The sequence below is a fragment of the Sapajus apella genome, unplaced genomic scaffold (assembly GCF_009761245.1).
Source record: "Sapajus apella isolate SASKATOON/1434 unplaced genomic scaffold, GSC_monkey_1.0 scaffold42, whole genome shotgun sequence".
Classification (NCBI taxonomy): Eukaryota; Metazoa; Chordata; class Mammalia; order Primates; family Cebidae; genus Sapajus; species Sapajus apella.
The window spans coordinates 11,241,261-11,257,292 of record NW_022436982.1 but is presented as its reverse complement, the minus strand read 5'-3'; positions in this window follow the sequence as shown (position 1 = coordinate 11,257,292).

Genomic DNA, 16,032 nt, shown 5'->3' with positions numbered 1-16,032 from the left:
GCTTGATAAATCTTCCCCCATCCCTTTATTTTGAGCCTATGCATGTCCTTGCACGTGAGATGGGTTTCCTGAATACAGCACAGTGATGGGTCTTGACTTTTTATCCAATTTGCCTGTCTGTGTCTTTTAATTGGGGCATTTAGCCCATTTACTGTTAAGGTTAATATTGTTATATGTGAATTTCATCCTGCCGTTTTGATGCTACCTGGATGATTTTCCTGTTAGTTGACACATTTTTTTCATTGTGTCAATGGTCTTTACCATTTGGTATGTTTTTGGAGTGGCTGGTGCTGGTTGTTCCTTTCCATGTTTAGTGCTTCTTTCTGGAGCTCTTTTAAGGCAGGCCTGGTGGTGATGAAATCTCTCAGCAATTGCTTGTCCATAAAGGATTTTCTTTCTCCTTCACTTATGAAGCTTAGCTTGGCTGAACATCAAATTCTAGGTTGAATTTTCTTTTCTTTAAGGATGTTGATTATTGGACCCCTCTCTCTTCTGGCTTATAGGGTTTCTGCAGAGAGATCTGCTGTGAGTCTGATGGGCTTCCCTTTGTGTGTAACCTGACCTTTCTCTCTGGCTGCTCCTAGCGTTTTTTCCTTCATTTCAACCTTCATGAATCTGATGATTATATACCTTCGTCATAATGAATGGGTTGCTCTTCTTGAGGAATATCTTTGTGATGTTGTCTGTATTTCCTAGACTTGAATGGTGGCCTGCCTTGCTAGGTTGGGAAGTTCTCCTGGATAATATCCTGAAGAGTGTTTTCCAGCTTGGATTAATTCTCTCTGTCACATTCAGGTACACCTATCAAATGTAGATTAGGTCTTTTCACATAATCTGATATTTCTTGGAGGCTTTGTTTAGTTTTCTTCACTCTTTTTTCCTCTGTTCTTGCCTTCTCATTTTATTTCATTGAGTTGATCTTCAGTCTCTGATATCCTTTCTTCTGCTTGGTTGATTCAGCTATTGAAACTTGTGTATGCTTCATGAAGTTCTCGTGCTGTGTTTTTCAGCTCCATCAGGTCATTTATATTCTTCTCTATGCTGTTTATTCTAGTTGGCATCTCATCTAACCTTTTTTCTAGGTTCTTAGTTTCTTTGCATTGGGTTAGCACATGTTCTTTTAGCTCTGAGAAGTTTGTTATTACCCACCTTCTGAAGCCCATTTCTGTCAGTTCATCAGATTCATTCTCCATCCATCTTTGATCCCTAGCTGGTGAGGAGTTGTGATCCTTTGTAGGAGGAAAGGCATTCTGGTTTTTGGTGTTTTCATCCTTTTTGTGCTGGTTTCTTCCCATCTTAGTGGTTTTATCTAACTGTGGTCTTTGTAGTTGGTGACTTTTGGATGGGGTCTGTGAGTGCACGTCCTTTTTGTTGATGTTGAAGTTATTTCTGTCTGTTTCTTAATTTTCCTTCTAACAGGCCCCTCTGCTGCATGACTGCTGGAGCTCCACTCCAGACCCTGCATGTCTAGGGATCACCCACAGGGCTGCAGAACAGTAAGTGTTGCTGCCGGTTTCTTCTTCTGTTATCTTTGTCCTCGAAGGGTACCCGCCAGATGTTGCCCTGAGCTCTCCTTTATTAGGTGTCTCTTTGCATATACAGGGGTAGGGGAGTTGCTTCAGGAGACAGTCTGTCCTTTATAGGAGCTCAAGTGCTATGCTGGGAACTCCATTGTTCCATGCAGAGTTTCTGGGCAGGTACTTTTAAGTCTGCTGCTGTGGAACTCATAACTGCCTCTTTTCCCAGGTGCTCTGTCTTGGGACAGTCGGCTTTATTTATAAGTTCCTGTCGTGCTGCTGCCTTTTCTCATAGATGTCCTGTCCTGCACAGAGTAGTCTAGCCACAGTCTGCCAGCAGAGGCATTGCTGAGCTGCCACAGACTCTGTCCAGCTGCTGTGTGACCTGTCTGGGCTGCCTTGGTAGTGGTCATCGCCCTTCCCCCCAATGAGCTGGACCATCCTGTGTCCACCTGCGCTTGGTGCAAAACTCTCAATCCAGAGTGTTTCAGTTTGCTTGTTTTGTGGGGCTGTTACCTACCGAGCCAGATTACCTGGTTCCCTGTCTCTGCCCTCTCCCTCTCAGTTGAATGGGTGGCTCTGTCTCCCCAGAGTTCCAGGTGCCAGTTGAAATGGCTGCCCAGATTCGTGTGAGTTTCTTTGCACCTACCCGGCACCAGCAGAAACCGCCGTGCTGAAAACTCATGGTGCTTTTCAGCCCAGGAATCTCCTGGTCTATGGGCAGTGAAAATTTGTTTGGAAATCAGTGGGTGCTCACCCTTTGCATTATGCTTGCTGGGAACTGCACTCTGGAGCTGTTTCTATTCAGCCATCTTGGATCCTCCCCCTCCTGAAAGTTTATCTTAAAGCCAGACGTTGGCTTCAGGTTACAGTGGAAGAAAAATTATGTCAATAATCTCACCTCCTTATCAACACTTTCATGTTTTTAATACTTCAAACATACAGACAAACACATACATATCGCCATACGTATACTATGTGTGTGTTTCTGTGTGTATATGTTGCTCCATTCCCATGTGTGGAAAGTTACAAAGTATACTATCATTTAAAATTACTTCCTTAACATCATGATAAAATTAAAAGAAACTGTCACTTTTAAAGCTTTGTAATTTTTTACTCCATCATTTTAACAGCTATAATTCAAGGGTTTTGAGAGGTTTTTTTTTTTTTTTTTTAAATAATTACTTAATCCTTGATTTTGAAATTCAGAAAAAAAGTCAAAAGGAATGGATATATTTGTGATTGCAAAAGAACAATTTTATTTATGAAAATACTCACATTTATCTTTGACTGTATATTGTGAGCTCTCTCAGGATGTAGGGCTCTGTTTTGCAGAATAAAAGCCTTTGCTGTATGATATGAGTCAACTATTCTAATAATGAAAGAAAACCCATGCCAACCTTAAATCTGTGTAACTGCATAGCACTGACCAAGAAAAGCCAACTTGAGGGGTTCTGTGTATAGAAGCATGTCAGCCCCTATTTTATGGTGGATCCTGTCACTTTTCTTGGAGAGATGTCTGGATCAGTGTGCTAAGTGCTCTGCTCTTTCTAAAAATTCAAAAAGAATGCCTAAAACCAGTAGTTCACAGTTTATGTAGCTCATAATACGACTGACATCTGTAAGCTATAGAGGTAGATACACACTGACATGGCCCAACAGTACCTGCTGTCTCTGTGAAGAGAGGCCCAAGTTTTCTCTAAGACACAGGGCACATAGCTAGTGATGAGTATTCCTCTAGATACCTCTGACTTATCACAGTTGATACTCTTTTATTATGCCATCTTCATTGACATACAATTCCGATTTTATGTAAATACATACCAACAGAGATCTTACTTTGCTTCAAATTTCAGTTTGGTTATACACCAATGGTTATATCATGTTACTACTTCACTAATTTTATAAGTTGCTAATATCTTTCTATGTTTATGTAGTATTTATATAATGGATAGAAGTTATTGGCCAATAGAAAGCAACAAACGGCATCATTGCTTGAGGACTTAGTTGACAATGATCCCTGTGGTAAGAGCTTTACATGTGATTGTTCATAAATTATTTCAATTAATTCTTCAGAAATTTTAAATTATACATTATTTTATTGTCTTGAACATTTCAAAATAACCCTTTTTCATGTTTCTTATTCATTCCTGTAACATTTTTAAACAATAATATATTTTATTAAACAAATAGCCACTTTGAAACAAAAACACTTTATAATTTTGATTTTCTATGTTTAGATGGAAAAAGAGTAAACCTTTCTTTCTATAATTTCTTCATTTGTAGTCATTGATGAATGGTAATTATTACTTTAGTTTTATACTTGAACTGGCATCATTGCCGACTTTCTAAGTCAACCATCCAAAAAGCCAACTTAATGTTAGCTACAAAACTATCTGATTGACGTGCATAGAGTTTTAAAAACCATTAACTTTTATGTGCAGAGTGAAAACTTTGCTCCACTGGCACATAATTTCATTTTTATGGTCAGGAGATAACAATAACATGAAAACATTACTACCAATAGAAATATGCCTCATGAAGAGTAGAAAGTAAAAGAATATGAAAGATTAGTTATTTTGAGATAAGTAGCTTTGTATATGTGATAGAAAGCAAGAACAAAAATGAATGTACCCTAGGTGATTGGATGACTGTGGCACTTGAGGATAATACATAGAATGTACTCTTTATTAAAAAAGTAAAATGGTCAAAGCATTCAAAGTTTTTCTCAATAATGCACTTGAAAATTCTCTGTTCTGTCATCCATTGATATGAAATGGTGAAAAGAGGACTTTTAAAAAGAATAGCTTATTTCCTGAACAATAGATAGAACAACGTTATGTGAACCAACATTGACAATAGTGTCTAAATTAATAGTTAGCAGAGTGTTTCCTGTTCTTCATTGATCTTTGCAATTATCTGCACCGGATCATTTACTCTTATTACAGCTTCTTTCCATGTCATTAGGGATATTTTACTTCTCAAGTTGTCTCCAGAAAATTAACTTTGTACAGCAAAGCTTTTTAGAATTATTAATTTTTTCCACTGGGTCCAGATTTTTATGCATGAAAATAATATACTGCCAAAAAGTATTATTAGTTCTCAACATTTTCTTATATTGTGTTTTTAAAAGTTCCACTATTAGATACATTTTTATCTCCTTGGTACTGTTACACAGAGTAGGAAGAATCCTTTTGAGGATTTATTAGCAGTGATATAAATATCTGATCCAAATTTATGGATGCTAAGGGTTTTAAAGATATTTTCAATAATGAATTATATATAGTACTTTCCTTTCCACTAATCCCTTAAGGTATATTATCTTATTTTATCTCCTGAGCAACTGTGAATGTCAATTTTGTTATTTACATATGGGAAAAAGGAGGTTTGGAGAGATTAAGTGACTTGCTCAAGTTCACCCCATCTATAAGTAGTTCAATTCTAAAGCATTTATCAGGCATATGCTATATAACAGATAGTTTTCTAACCCATTGGGATATTGCAAACAATTTTTTCAGTACCTACACTTGGAGGATTAATCTCAAATGTGAAAATAGGCAGGTAGAATCTCAATTATGTACAATGTAAAATATATTCAAACAATAAAAGTAGTATAGGGCCATAACTAATTGTACTTTTTACAAGGATTAGGGACTACTTTATACAGTGGTTGGTGCCTGAATCTCATTTTGTTTGGTAAATATGGGTTTTTCAGATAAAGGAAGGGAGAAAATGTTCCAAAGTAGATTTTGTAACCTACAAACTAACACACTCTTCACTATGTAACATCACCTCTATACCATTCTATATTTATTTTCTATTGGTAGTATAAAATTATTACCCTAAAATTTAATGGATTTAACAATACAAATTTATTGTCTTACATTTCTTTAGTTTAGAAATTTGAAATGAGTCTTACTGGGCTAAAATCAACATGTCATCTATGCTGTCTTCCTTTCTGGAGGCACTAGGAAAAACTCAATGTCCTTATTCATTTTTATCTTCTGAAGAGGACTCACATTCCTTGGCTCATGGCTCCCTTCTTCCATTTTCAAATCCAGAAACTGTGGATTGAGATTTAATGTCCTAACCCTCTGACCCTGCTTTAGCTGCCATCACATCTCTTTCTCTGAATGCAGACAAGAAATGTTCTCAGCTTTTAAGAAGTCATATCATTATACTGGGCTAACCTGGATTGTTTAGGAAAATATTCCCACTTCAAGATCATTAACCTTAATTACAACTACAAAACCCTGTTTGTCTAGTAAGGGAATATATTTATAGATTCCAGGGATTAGATAGTGGATATATTTTGGGGGTGGGAATTATTCTGCCTAAAACATGCCATTTGTAATCTTAAATTATTTCTTGTCTCACAGGGATTTAAGCAGATGTTCTTACCAGTAAGAACTAGATTATTATACTGATGATCTTGTTTATTTTGCCTATGATACTTCCAAAAAGAGGGTGAGGAAAGAACACATTTTTATACCATATTCTATGATCTTAGAGATATCATTTTTAAAATATGCAAGTTTGGAAAAATTTAAAAAGATGAAGAAGAGGTTTGACCATTCTATAAGGGCTTGTGGAGTCATGTACTAAATATCTGTGTTTGTCATGTTACTATTTCCCAATAACTCCAATAACTGAAAAACCTTTAGCTTAGAAATTTCTCCTCATCAACCCAAATATCTATTGATCTACAGGACTCTGAAACACAACACACTTTGTGTTGGCCTGTTATCTGTACTGTTTTTCTACTTCTACTCTTTCTGTTCTGCCTCTGACAGCAGACAAGGGCAAAAGCATCCCATCAATTGCAAGAACCATAATACTAGAGTTCATCTTGTCTTTAATTTCAAACAAAATCTACCAAATGCTGGAAATTTTGACAACTAAACATTTATTAAATCAGTCTATATTTCTCTATACCCATTGGTATATCCATAATCCATATTTTGGTTATACAAAAAATCACTAATTCGACTCCGTGTCTCAAGCTTCTCTCCTGCTTCTCTCTGAGCATCCAGACTACAGCCTGATGATTCATTCAAAAATAAATACTCACTATATTAACTATGCTACTTCAAAACCCTGTAATGGCTGACTATTCTCTCTGATAAATCCCCAACTTCCAAAATACCCTGAATAATTTTAATTTCCCTTAATACCCTGTACTCTTTTGCTGTCAGCTCTTTGTTCATATTAGCCTTTATTACTCTCTTATCCTCTTTCTTTTCTTGCTCCAAACATATTTCTTGCTGTTTATTACAAAATTTAAATTATCACCTCCTCTAGGGAACTCTTCCTCTTCCCCACAGCTAGGCTCTGCTTTACTTCCTTTGGGAAGAAAATGAATTGGATTAAAAATGAGAAAGAAAAGAACATTTATTGAGACATTATATACTGAAATTTTTGCCCTATATGCTTTAAATATAATATATGCTAGGTCATTTGAAAAGTTTTGAGAAGTGGTTATTAGAGAAGTTACAAATAGAAAACCTGTATGGTCTATGAAAATGCAGAGATGGAATAATTTGGGAAAAGCTGGTTGGCTATAGAGATACATAGATTGACCTTGATTGTTACGTCTTCATAGTCAGGGCTTGTCTTACATTCATGCAGGCTTATAAGGTTTTATGGGGTTTCCCAGTTTGATCAGATTTGGAGATGCCGTCTCACCCTAATGAAGTTGTCATGAAAATTATATAGAAATACCTTAATTTACTGAGATATTTTTCTCATTACTCAAACTGCAATGGGAAGTCATATCAGCAAAGGTTTGTTTGGTACACACTAGAAAAGAAAGAGTTAGTTGTAAGACTTAAATGCTCAATGCTTTAAGCAACCATGTCCATTTTTATACTTGTTTATTTGTCCAGGGAATTAAATCTTCAGGTCAGCCTGACAACGTGCCTCATCTTGAGCATTGTGTGAATGGTCATTGCTGACAATTGCCTAGGTCTCTTGTTTTTCCATGTCTTTGGACTGAACAACCTAAAACAAAGGAAGTGGTCTCATTCTTTTGATGTTATTGGTAATTCTCATAGTGTCTCTCTGAGTACCGAAATAACTTCACTATTGTTCAGTTCTGATTCATATTTTTCAGATTTTAATTTGAAGAAAACAGGTTTGTTTGCTTTATTAGTAACTTCCATGGGGCACTACATGATTCCATTTTACCCTATAACTTTAATTTCAACTATAGGTGTTAACAATTCTGTTTTACGGTTGAAGAATTTATGCTTGAGTTTAAGCTGGCGTTCAGAGAGACTTCCTCTGACTCCAGAGCGCTTGCTCTTTGAAGCTTTGCTTGCCAGTCTTAGCTCTGTTTCTAAGTAAATGTTTGCCGTTGGCAGATCACTAACTGCCTTCTGTCCCACTTTGCTTATCATAGGGGTGAGATGTTGCTCTAAATTATTTCTAAAATCTCTTCCAGCTTGATTTTTATATAAAATGTTAATATTATCTCCCTGTTTTCCTAAGTCTACCAAGTAATCTCTTTCACAATGCAGAGCAGAAAAATATGCTGTGAACTAAATTCCCATTCCAGCTGCCCAGATATTGGCATAAGGTTGACTAAAGTCATATTTTCCGGTATTGTGAGCTTTCATCTTTTTTTCTTCTTTATGGTTAATTTAATGAAAGTTTGGTTGGTCCCATTTCTTATAAAGGAAAGAGATTAGGGTTTGGATAGCTCCTTGAGATGCTTTTTAATTATCTCAGATTTCACATTTTTAAAGAAAAAATGGCTGTAACTTATTCAAGAAGAAGAAAATTCTGTGATGCACATTAAAACTATAGTGGATCAAAGGCCTCATTTTTTTTGCACTGTGCAGGTGTAGAATTTCTGTGACAGAGGAGGATCCACCATAGGCAGTAAAAAAAGGAAAACAAAATTACATTGGTTTCACACATTTGCTTTGCAACATCTGTTTAGGTGGAAGGCATTTTGCCTGTCGATTTATTGAGGAGTTTGGTCATGACAAGCCATGTCTGTCTATTTCCCTGGTTATTTTGAAAGCTTTTTGTCCAAAGGGATTGAAGCAGAGTAGCTAAATTGCACTGATGCCAGTAAATAGTGACTTTGTATCAGGGGCAGAGAGAGCATCTGCTTTTCTTAGACTTCTGGAGCCAAGTTATGATATCTGGAGACAGAGGGGTAGAATTGGACTGACAGCTTAGTTTCCCTGCTGCTCTGAATTTTCTAAAGTTAGCTGTGAAAATAGCCCAACTTAATCAACCTAGGCTACTTTTTCATATTATTGTTTCCTGTGACATTAGCTGTTCATCAACGCCTGTTACCTGAGTCAGTCAGTGCTTCCTCCCCACAATTCACACACACATAGTTGATGGATTACCATCTTCACACAGAGATCTCTTAAATAAAAATTTAACCTCACTATAATGTCCTGTATTGACGAAAAGACCATATGGCTGTTTTGCTAAAAATTCTGGATATCTTCAGCATCCAGTCAATAAATTTTTTCCCTTAGGGAGAATGAAAGGGAGGAAAGCAGGAAGGATTTTTGTTACTGGTTAATGAAAAGCCAAATTACTGTTTCACAGCAGGAACCACTATAGACTATAAACAGACAAAAAACCCCAGAATTTCACAATGACTGCACTCCTAGCATCCAACCATTATTTGGCAAATAACTTTGAGATCAGGGGTGGGAGAACCAATCGTTGTAAAGGAACCCAAACCATTATTTCTATATTATAAATGATTCATAATAGCTAAAATCTATTTTTTTTTTTTAGAAAAGAGTAGCTGTGTACATCTTGAGAGGAAACACCAGCAGAGAGAAATTCTGAGTGATAGTGCTTTTTTTTCCCCATGTTTTAAGACTAAGGAAATGGGAGTAGAAAGAAATAGTGTGCCAATTTTAATTATTGTCATACAGTAGCAAACTTAAGCAAAATTATCATTTTAAAGATGTGTTTTGGACGTGTTCTTCCCTGTATCCTATCTTTAAACATACTTGGAAGCACTATTTATCCTTGCTAGATCTTCAGAGGGCAGCCTGGAAATCACCTGATTCTTTGTGAAAATAGAATCTGACCTAACTGCTTCCCAATCAAGGAGTAATCATTATCATGAACTCAGTTGGAAAGCTGATTATTTTCTTAAATCAGTGGGGACACTGGATCCAGATGCCTTTATTTTATTGCATATCTAGTTTTCCAGATGTTTTACTAATGAATAGGCAAATGTGTTCAATAGATTCAGTAAAGTTTACATGCTTACCAGAGAGATATTTAACTGAGCCAGTTACTAGGCATAATGTCTCATACCCTGGGTCTTCGACATATATTATCACTCATACTCTAAGTCAGGAATTAATTGTTTAGCTTAATTTCTTCCAAATATACAGCATTCTATTTGTGTAATATAAATAGCAAGCACAGTGGGCAAAACAAAAAGAGAGAATAATTGAGAAGCCCTTATCTTTAGGACAAATTGTATCAATGGAGGTGTATGATATGTTAAAGAGAGATAAAAGTTTTGCTTAGCCTAGTCACCTGTGTCAAACAATTTTTTTTTCTACCACAGTGCTAGATCTCTTTAGAAGGAATTATTTAATTTTTCACGAAACCTTATCAAAATTAATTGTGTATCAGTGAAATGAATATAATTGCTACATCTGAAAGTTAACCAATTTATGCCTGAGGTTGCAATTTTTTAAAAATTTGCAATCAGACCTTGGTGATAACCTTGAGCAGTAGGGTATAAATAACTCCCAAATGCTCAGTGTTCCAATAATGGAACTGTAGGCATAAATTTCTAATCCTGCTGGCTTTATTTCAAAAGTTGCATCAGTAAAAAGCATTTTGAGGAGGAGTCACAAGTAAGTAAGTTGAAAAAAATGGTAGAAGCATAATACTAGATGTAGAGAAGGAAAGAAAAACACTCATCCATAGTTTAAATAAAACTTAATTCCTCCTGTAATTTACATATTTCTACTACTCAGCTTTGCCACTGAGAAGCTAGTATTTTGTAAAGAGTTTCCATATTAATTTTGGGCTTTTGATATAATCATCTCATATTTGCTCAATACATTTACTCTTAAATGACAGTTTTGTTGTTGTTGACCTGAAGCAGGGTGTATTTTTAACGGGAGGTGTGAAGAAAATGGAAGAGAGGCAAAAAAGTTATTACCTAGTTACCATTTTTAGAAAGTAGTTTTAAGTAGTTGGAAAGCAATTCTATCAGTTCCTTCATTCACTGATGAGAAGATCTCCATAGTGAGGAAGTTGTGAGAGGGAGGGATTAAAATTAGCCAACTATTTTAAGAAACAATACTTGCATGTCACTTTGCTCAGTAATCTCTTTTTAGCCATGTGGATTTCTAGTTCATCAGGTCTAATTCTCTTGTATCCTTTGTTGCAGACTACCTGTGTGAGTCATATGTCAGTACAATTTCTGGAGGTCAATTGCAGCCCTGAAGTCTCAGAACAATGGCAAAAAGACATAAGGAGGGCAAGTAAGTGCCTTACGTAAACCATAGAAAATGATAGAGGCAAAATTTTTTTCTTTCCTAAGGCTGGGAGTTACTGCATATTTCATGTCACAGAATAGATAACATAGGAGAACAGGAAGAAATTTGCTAGTTTCCACAGTGCCCCTTGAAAATAATTCATTGAATTGGGATCCTTTGAAAACATTCACATATTCTGCATGTTTTTACCAGACACATTTAGCATCTTAATGGGATAATAAAAGCTATCATTTGGGAAATAGACATATTGCTCCTATCAGAGTGCACAGTGGTGTTGGTAGGTACTGAGGGAGGAGGAGATAGATGTGCCCTGACGAAGTCTCTGTCTTGTCTCCATGCACATTTAAGTCTTTTGTACATTTGAGCAGGGACTGGAAGAGGAGTGTGGGGGAAGGGGGCTGGATGTGGCTGGCATCTTTTAAGATTTATGAACTGCTAAATTTAGAAATGTCACTTTGTTATTGCCAGTGAACTGCTAGCGTCTTTGTATGAGTCACTAAGAAAAAATAGCAGTCACCTCCTTTGCAAGAGCTAGTATGAGTAACACAAAATGGGTTCAATTAATCATTTTAACCACTGAATTCACTCTGGATAAACAAAGTGTGTATCAGATGATATGCCCTAGAAAGGTAGTCATCCTTACAAAATGCTACTCTCTGCAGCTATGCTCTTCTCATTATCGCATTGCAAATAGTTCTCTGAAAGAAAAAACTGTTCAAGCAAAATATTAAACAGCATTCATTTGTCATTTTCCTTCAGGGACTAGGCAGCAACCTGCTGTGGCTGAAAATATGTGGTCATTATGAAGCTGGTATTGAATTGTTTGTTTATCTTTAGCAGGGGAGAGAGGTTTCAATGATGTTGCTATTTGATTGGTAGTTTCAGGCACTTCTGCTTTCTAAAGGCATATCCTCTGTCCAGAATTGATATTAATACATGAGTGTGTAAACATGGTGTTTGTATGTGTGTTTCTTTTTAATGTTCATATAATTTTTAGTGCTATAAGCTCTTATCACCTGAGGAGTGATGGTGAGTTTTATTTTCTTGTTAGTGTCTAGTGTTTTATATCACACTGAGTCAGGCTGCTTGCTCTTTCAAAGACCTGAAGCATTTACTATAAATGGAGTGAGTTAGGTTGTCTAAGATGCCTGTTCACTGATGACAATGTGGCTTTGGTAAGTAGATCAGAGAGAGACTTCAGTGTCTGCATGGGGTTTGCTATCTCTTTCATCTGGTCACAGGAAACAGCAGGATTTTTTATTTTTAATGTAGAGAAACCTAGGTTCTGTTTTTCCTCTTTTCCCTGATCCTCCACCTTTTTTTTTTTTCTTCCCCTCTTCTTTTTTCCCATATTTTTCTTGTTCTTATTCTTCTCTGCACTGGTTAATACTGGATTCAGGGAACTAAAAAGTGACCTGAGAAGGTAACCGGCTACACACATCTACTCCAATCTCCCTGACAGGTAAGAACCTAGATCACTTAAAGGTAACTTCAGATACCATCCTTATAGAAACCCCTGTCATCATTTAACAACTTTTTCCAAATCCTTTATTCTGCTATTTAAACCTGTTTCCTTTTATAATGTGCATAGAGAACACAAGAAATTTGTCACCATTTTCTGAAACATTCCTTACTCAAAGACAGCAAAATCACTCTTTCAGCCTATTTAATTGGAAGCAGAATTAAAGCTTCATTAACTTTATGTCTAAACTTTTAATCAATTTATGGCACTCTTCAGAGTCTCCGTTACAGTTTTTCAGATCCTCTTTAAGTCAGAGAAAGTAGAGCTGTACATGTGTCTCCAAAAGATATTTGCCCAGGGAAAGTCTATGGTAAAGTTCAAAAATTTTTAAAAAGTCCTATTCATGTTCTTCAAACTCTTAGGGTCACATTTGTCAAGCAGAATATTTTAGCAAAGGTGAGGATTTGCTAGTACAAGACTCTGATAAGGGAGATACTTGACTGCCAGGAAATAATACAACATGTACAATAGAGAAAAAACATGGCTGTCCTTGGATGCTGCCATATTTGTTTCATACTTAGAAGAGAAAAAAAGCAAACTTTGATGAAGAGCAGGAAGTTGAGCAACAGCCAGAGAAGTCTGTTTCATTGGGGTTGTTATAGTAACACTGCCTGAAGCAAGTACTTAACCTGGATATGTCCTGATAATATCGATTTGTGATTCTTTCCATTTAAAGAATCCTTTTGGAGAGTTAGGTGAGGATAGAAAAGTGCAGGAATGTTTAAGGAGAAGAGTTGGAGTTGGATCAAAATCTTACTTATTTAATAAACTATAAAGTTGTTCTTCCAGGCAGAAAGGAGACAATTGTGGGTTTTATTACTGTCTGAATGAAGGGGTTTTAATTGCTCAGATATACTGCTATGCTTCTTTGCCTCATTAAGTGTATTAACAGTCTGATCTTGCCTTGGGAAAAAAACAAGAAAAAAAGTAAATGGGGTAAAACCATGAGTTAAATAATTAGCTCATAGCAGTATACATCCAAAACAATGGATTCTGACCTGATCTCTCTCTCTCTTTCTCTCTGTGTGTGTGTGTGTGCACGCGCATGTGTATGTGATCTTCATTCTTAAATTTATGTTTGCTTTTTAATCCTTACTTCACAAAAACATTGCTTACTATCAGACACAGAAAACTAGAGTAATCGATACATAACAAAGATAGAAGCCACCATTTATTCAGTTCATACTACATGACAGGTACTTAATATATTTAAAGTATAGCATATCTCATATGCTTTATGTAATTGCCTAATGTAATTATTTTATTATGTAAATGTCTTCCTATGAATGAATGACTGTATGTCATGCTCTAGGGTAAAGATATGAACCCCATGATGTAGGCATTTCTGTCGTTATTTTATAGATGAGGAAAGTGAAGTCCACAGAAGAGACTTGCTACAGTCTCACAGTTTGTCAGTGGCAAAACTTTGTTTTGAACTCAAGTCTCTATAACACTAAAGTTGATGATTTTCCCAATACCTTCCTGTTACTCTGCTGGTCTTGTCAGATTTGTCTGGTATCTCAAAAGATTTATGTAAGAGAACCAGTTTTTCATCCATAACACTACCTCCAAGAGAGATAAGGACACTCAATTGCAGTGACATAATTAAACATTTTTGGAATTTTTTTCTGTCACAGAAGCCTAGAGAAGGTCATTTTTCTTAAAAAAGGCAAGAGTTGAGGCTTCTGGAATTTCAATACCAATCTATTATAAATGTAATGTCATCTTGGCCTATAAGGAGTTATCACAATCATTAAATATTGTTGTAGTTATTAGTTGTAAAATAAAATGCAAAGTCCCAGCTACTTAATGTATGATGACTACAGTTCACTTTATTAGGCTCTTATACTGTGTTTGTGGGTTTCTTTCTCTGTCCCTCTTTTGCTTTTTTCCCCCTCTGTCTCTTTCCTTGGGCATTTTATTTGAGCCACAGAATTACAGGTCTGTATCTTATTGTACTTTATGGTTCAGTAAATTAGGCCAGGGTGATAACCTGAGGGAATATTAATAATCCTTGTCTTAAAAAGCCTAAATTTATACCATTGTCAGAAATTAATTGCTCAGTTATACCCTATACCCTGGTGCTCAGGATTACTGAGTACTAAAGGATAGTGGTGGGAAGAAAGGTCTTCTAGGTTTGTAAAATATACTTTCCCAAGATTTGTGTTTCTGACAACAAGGAGATAATTACCCTGAAATACTTGACTATTTATTGAACCAAAAATAGAAGGTGTTTTTTATAGGCACTAGGTAATACTTCTAAGGTCTAAAATCCTATGGAGTACATACAGAAAACATTTGCTAATTTATGAAGTGTCTGAGTCTGAATATCTGATAACTTGGAAAACACTACTATTTTATTATAAAACTGTACACTAGGGGTTCTTTGTCAGAACAGCTCTAACCAGATGACAGGATTTGACTCCTAGAAAATATTCTTCCTGGCCAGTCAGAGTGACTCATGCCTGTGTTCCCAACACTTTTGGAAGCCAAGGCAGGTGGATTGCTTGACGCTAGGAGTTGGAGACCAGCCTGTTTAATATGGTAAAACCCCATCACTACTAAAAAGACAAAAATTAGCCAGGTGTGGTGGCACATACCTATAATACCAGCTACTAGGGAGGCTGAGTTAGGAGGAGCCCTTGAACCTGGGAGGTGGAGGTTTCAGTGAGCAGAGATCACGCCACTGCACTCCAGCCTGGGCAACCAAGCAAACACCTCACAAGAAGAAAAAGGTTATTTCCTTTGAGAGATGGAAAAGGCAGCAGACTCTTTCATTTTGATCCTCTCCATGTTTTTCTGGAGACTGAAATGCATCTACCTGATACTGGACTCACTTGTCTGAGACCAAGAGTATGTGTTAGGGCCAGAAAGGGTAACAGCTACAAAAATAGATAATGAGGGAGATTATTATTAGATAGTATTACCCTCTGGAACCTCTGGGATAGTTACACACTCATCCCATTTAAAGATGTAATTACGCATTTTCCAATTGGTTTTTCACTATTTTCTTATTCAGTCATTATGTCGTATGTAAGAAGAGACCAAGGGTTTAATGACTTTATTTACTTTTCTTATCTGAAATAAGTAAACCTATCTTACAGGGAGTTATGCAAACTTTTTGAAGGAGCATATATGAAAGTCCTAGCATGTCCTTTTTAAGGATAGGCCATCTACATGTAATATGTGCTAATATGATTCCTTGTACCCTGAACCCCTAAACTATTAATATATCTGTGACTTTTCTCCCTAAGCTTTAATAGAACTTCAGAATCTCCAAGTGAGAGCTCTAGACAGTAACTGCCAAATGATTAGCGCTTTAAAACCTATTGACCTAAATTACAGTGGGTTCAGCATAAAAGATTGTTTTTCTTCCCTTCCCTTCTCTTTTTTCCTTATTCCTATCGTGCTATGTATTTTCTGCCATGTTATGCACATACATTTAAATATTAGTCATTCAATTAAATATGTACTGCTCCCTTATTAC